Here is a 6,066-nt window from a genome sequence, read left to right on the forward strand (position 1 = left end):
ACACCGGCACTGTCCCCAACGGGAAAGCTACACTCTGAGACAGCAACTTCATACTGCTAGCCCGGCCTCCACCCTGGAGCTAGGCTCCGGCAGTGGCTCTCAAACTTTTTTACTGGTGACTCTTTTCATGTAGCAAGTCTCTGAGTACCCCCCCCTTATAATTTAAAAACACTTTTTTATACATTTAACACCATTATAAATGCTGGAGGCAAAGCGGGGTTTGGGGGTGGAGGTTGACAGCTCACGGCCCCCCCCATGTAATAACCTCATGAGACCAACAACCCAAAAGTCTCTGGTCAGTGCCACCCCAGAGTTCAAAAACTTATCTGCAGTTTTACCCCCCACCCCCCCCAGCATGGGTGGAAATGGGGGGGGGCACCTTACGTGGGCTAGGGCCTACTGCTCCGCCTCTCTGTGGAGTTCTGCTGCAGCCTTCCTCACGACCAGCTCCACTACACCAGCTATGCTGCTCCTCCTGCCAACCCGTGCGCCACTCCAGCCATCCCCACAAACCGCTCCACTCCACTCACTGTTCCATGGGCTGCTCCAACACACTGCAAACTGCTCCGCTCTGCCAGCTGCTTGGCGATAGATCTTCAGGCTCCCCCACTAGTTAACTCAACATTTAGTGATCTCAGCTCAGTAAGCTTAGCTCTTTTAGTGATTTCAGCTCTTAGTGATTTCAGCTTGTAGTAGGGGAGCCCCAGTGCTGGTGCACTACTGGCCCAATGTGAATTCAGCTCAGCAGTTTCTAGATGGACTCCTAATAGAATCAAAATTAGCTCTGCTGTTTAACAGTGGAGAGAGGAGAATGTGCAATGAGTGTTCCAGGCCCTCAGAAGGGCCCATACCATAAGGTACACACACCACTCTCCAACCTCTTTCCCCTCACTGGGTTTTGGCACCCATGTCCCTTGTCTAGCAAGTGCTACTTAATTGATGGTAAGACTCTTTGTCATAAAGCAGTCTCATAGTTCCTCATTCACCTAATCAGGGTGACACCACTTTATTCCTCCTGCCCCAATAACAAAGAAATTGGGGATCCCAAAGCTGTCAAAATAACCATCCCAGGCTGCTGTGGACTATGCTAAGTGGGGTGGGCATGCCAATGCAAATAACTGAAATGCCAATGTAAATACCTGAAATTCCTTTCCACACTCCCTATAATTTACCACCAGATGTCAGGGTAGAGCTCATCCTGACTCTGCTTACATCTATATGATGGAATCTTCCCCATTCCATTTCCTTAATAAGCAAGCTGATTTTAGGTCAATAGGTAGGTCGGGGTCAGCTGATGGGTGATCAGACGTTAAACAAAGAAAATTCTCCAAGAGAAGACAAAGTAAACCTGCCTTTCACAGAAAACACTTTACCCATAACTAGCACGAGATGTATAGAACCTTTTCTTCTAAGCCAGGGTTTCCCAAAACTTTGCCCAACCAAAGGGTAAATTAAGGGGAGGGAGGGCATGGAGACCACAGCAAATTAGCTTTAAATGAAGCAGATTTTATGTACAGCAGGTCCCCTCCAATAGGATCAAGATACAGCATTGCTCATTGGGAACTGGAATCTTCACAGCTGCATCCCTGCATAAAAAATAAAGGCAGCTACAGACTGTGTTATGGAATGCTGTGGGGTTCACTTTGGCCACCCCTTTTTCTGTCCACTTTTTCCTTAGGACCGCCAATCCTGCCAGAACTTAAGCACATGTGTATCTTTACTCATGTGAATAGCCTCACTGAACACTATGTATGTTATTAAGTGTTTGCAGGATCTGGGTCAAAGTTTCCAGTAGGCTAAGAAGCCAGATACAAAGACATGTATTTAGCATTAATATAAAATATTGCACCACACTATTTAAAAAAAAATGAAGAGGAAATACAGACTCCCTCTCAAGGTTGTTCACAGCAACCACTTTTCTTTCCGTTACAAAGTTTAAAGTCCAAATCAAAAGGAGGCGTGGACTATGTCTCCAACAAATCAGGTCACTGTTACCATGCTTTTAGTCCTCTGATCTGACCATTGCTGTTTTGCTTGGGAGAGAGTGTAACTTTTAAAAAAAAGTAGAGCCTTTTCTTGTGGATTTAAAAGGGATATGAAATACTTCTTAATCAGAGACAAACTCTTTTAATTATCCTAAATCTTTGAGAGTTAGATTTATTGAATTAAACACCTAAATATATTTATAATAGTGTGAAAAATCAAATTCTCTTTAACCCTACTTGCCAAGACCAAGTTTTGGGAGTGAAATTTGTGCTTTCTTTTCAACTTCTTCAATTGGCTCAGTGTAATTTGGTAATGATAGTGCTCACCCCCTTTTGTAAAGCACTGAGATCCGTGGATCAAACATGCTAATTATTAGCCTACAGTTACTTACTGGTAAGATCAGAATTAAGGTTGTGCTTGAGTAACATTATGAGGAATTAGATAGGAAAATTGTCATGGGTTTGGGTCTGTCCCATACAGCACTTCTACCTTTATTACCTCATCACACCAGGAGCAATGCCTTGGGAGTACAGTCAGAGACCAGGTTCCCCGCTGCACTGCTGTCTGGTACACTACGGCAACAACACTGTAGAGGGCAGACCCATCATAATGTACATATCCAGTTCCTCTCAATTACACTCTGGGGTTTCCCACCTCTCAGGTGGGTGCCCTAACCACTGGACTTCTGAATCATTCTCACTCTCTGGCTTCAGCACTTATCCACGGTGGAATAGCTTTAACAGTAGAGATTGAGAAAGATCCTACCACCACACGCACATCAGAATATCCCATTGCTCAGTGGTGACAACATGCTCCTGAGAGGTGGGAGATCCCTGTTCAAATCCTTTCTTTGCTAGGGGTGGAATTATATTTTGGTCGCCCACGTCCCACGCAAGCACACTAACCACAGGCCTAAAAGTTATAAGGTAGGTAGGTCGTGGCACCTCCTCCTCAGTTTTGAATGGGACCTGATCTGGTAGATGTGCTCACAGGCCACCTACCAGACTTGTCCCCATGTGTGATTTAGGCAGCTCAATGCCTATATTCCTGCAGTTTGTGAATCACTCTGGAGCTGAGGCAGAAGGTCCAAACACCTAGAGTGGACAGCAGTGAATGTGCCCCAGGGTCTAAAACTTAGGCACCTAGCATGGGTGGTGCATCTAATAGACAGGGGAAGGCTCTGCCTCCCCAAACAGCCCTGCTTGGCCCTGCCCATGCTCAGACCAGGAGGCCCCATGCTGCTGCTAGTTGGCCCCAGCCCAGGCAGGCTGCTCCTCTTCTGGGAAGGGAAGCCTGCTGGGGCTGGGGCAGCTGGGACTTGAGGTAGCTGGGGTGCTGCGCTGCCCAGAACTCTGGGGTGAGCGGGGGGGCTGGCGGCTTTGAGAGAGGGGATCTGGGGTTGGAGGGAAAAGGGCCAGACCTCAGGCGGATGGGGTGGGCCAGGCCAGGGGGGCTAGATTCCCTTAGCTGGTGGTTCACCCACTGCCCATGGCGTCTAGGGAATTTTGCTCCAGAAGGTTAAGCTCCAAGTGAGTGTAGATACCTACAGAATTAGGCAGTAGCCATGCTCGGGGACTTTGACACCTAAATGAAGTTTAGGCACCTACGTTGCTTTGGGGATTGCACTGTCCAAGTAATGACCTTAGATGGCCTTTGACTTGTTGCTGCAATCTAAACCGCAAATCTCTATCATAAACGTATTTCAGAATGAATTGAGAAAGCCTTCTTCACTCTTGGACCTTCCATCTCCCTACAGTCTCAATCAGTATCCTTAACCTAAAAATCCTCTAACTCCAGAACTCCAACTTTCCACTGGTCTCACCTGCTGATGTGGGAGGTTGCTATATCCAATCCCCCAGCCCTCCTGCTACTGATTTAAAATAGAAGTGCTTGCTGTTTGAAACAAAAACTGAGAACGGAGAAATCTAGTGCTGAGTCCATCTAACAGAAGTGATCTTTTGGGAGGGGATACAGATGCAGTAGTAAAATGTACTTACCTTGCATCTGTGAAGACCGGAGTTCAAATTTGGCTTACGTTCTCAGTGAAGTGTTCTTTATGGTTTCCAGTTGTGACGATGTATAATAAAGATGACCATTTATATCACTGTTGTTATTACTGTTATTACCACTGTTACATAATTTCCATAAGTCTTGTACAAAGTATGTCATGTAAGGTATGGATAGAAAAGTTATGAATTGCTAAGTATGATTATCCTGTTTACATTCAGGTATCATCTGTGTATCTGAAGTTATGAATATTGACTATGTATCTGAATCACAAACATGTTTTGTTCTTAGGTGACACCCCCCTTCGCCAGATAGATTTATATCAGGGCTAAACAGCTATCTGTTAATGGTCCATTAAGGACACTCCACTCTCACAATGGGCCACTGAAGAATCTCATCCCACCTAGTAGGCCTTTCCTGTGGAATCTCAGACAGCGAGGAGCCAGTGGCCAACTCCTGTGATTCAGCAAAACAAGTAGGGGGATGTGTTATGCTCATGTAACCCTGGACTCCATCTTGGGCCAGTAACTTTCCATACACAGGGACTGTGGGCTTCCTTTGAGACAAATTTCTATGCACATGGCAGAGGCTATAAAGGATACCTGAGGCCTGGTCTACACTACGCGTTTAAACCGGTTTCAGGAGCGTTACACCGATTTAACGCCACACCTGTCCACACTAAGAGGCCCTTTATATCGATATAAAGGGCTCTTTAAACCGGTTTCTGTACTCCTCCCCAACGAGAGGAATAACACTAATATCGGTATTACCATATCGGATTAGGGTTAGTGTGGCCGCAAATCGATGGTATTGGCCTCCGGGCGGTATCCCACAGTGCACCACTGACCGCTCTGGACAGCAATCAGAACTCGGATGCAGTGGCCAGGTAGACAGGAAAAGCCCCGCGAACTTTTGAATATCATTTCCTGTTTGCCCAGCGTGGAGCTCCGATCAGCACGGGTGGCGATGCAGTCCGAAATCAAAATCCAAAAAGAGCTCCAGCATGGACCGTACGGATGTGATCGCTGTATGGGTAGGCAAATCTGTTCTATCAGAGCTCCGTTACAGAAGACGAAATTCCAAAGCATTTTAAAAAAATCTCCAGACAGAGGCCACAGCAGGGACTCAGCACGCTGCTGCGTGACAAACGTAACGGAAAGCCAAAGAATCAAATGGACGCTCATGGAGGGAGGGAGCGGGGACTGAGGACTCAAGCTATCCCACAGTTCCTGCAGTCTCCGAAAAGCATTTGCATTCTTGGCTGAGCTCCCGATGCCTGTAGTGTCAAACACATTGTCCGCAGTGGTTCAGGGCATAGCTCGTCAATTTACCCCCCTCACACACCCCCAGAAGTAAAAGGGAAAAAAATCCTCTCTTGACTCTTTTAAATGTCACCCTATGTCTACTGAATGCTGCTGATAGACGCGATGCTGCAGCAGTCAATGGCAGCATCCTCCCCCCCCCGCCCCCCGCCATGAGTGGCTGATGGTACAATATGGCTGATATCCATTGTCATCATCAGCCTTGTGGCAGATAGTACAGTACAAAAGGACTGGTATCCGTCCTCATCATCAGCCCGTGAGTGCTCCTGGCTGGCCTCTGGTGAGGTCAGCTGGGGGTGCCTGGGTAAAAAACTCCTGATCATTCCCAGTAGATGGTACAGAATGGCTGGTAACCATCTTCATCATAGCAACAGGGGGCTGAGCCAGTAGATGGTACAGAATGGCTGGTAACCATCTTCACCATAGCAACAGGGGGCTGAGCCCCCGCCCTTCATGTGTAAAGAAAAGATTCTGTTCTGCCTGGACTATCATAGCAGCGGGATGCTGGGCTCCTCTCCCCCACACTGCCTAATGTCCTGTCTGGACTATCATAGCAGCTGGAGGCTGCCTTCCCCTCATTTTATCTCACTAACAAGTCACTGTTTCTTATTCCTGCATTCTTTATTACTTCATCACACAAATGGGGGGACACTGCAACGGTAGCCCAGGAAGGCTGGGGGAGGAGGGAATCAACAGGTGGGGTTGTTGCAGGGGCACCCCCTGTGAATGGCATACAGCTCATCATTTCTGT

The sequence above is a fragment of the Mauremys mutica genome, chromosome 2 (assembly GCF_020497125.1).
Source record: "Mauremys mutica isolate MM-2020 ecotype Southern chromosome 2, ASM2049712v1, whole genome shotgun sequence".
Lineage (NCBI taxonomy): Eukaryota > Metazoa > Chordata > Testudines > Geoemydidae > Mauremys > Mauremys mutica.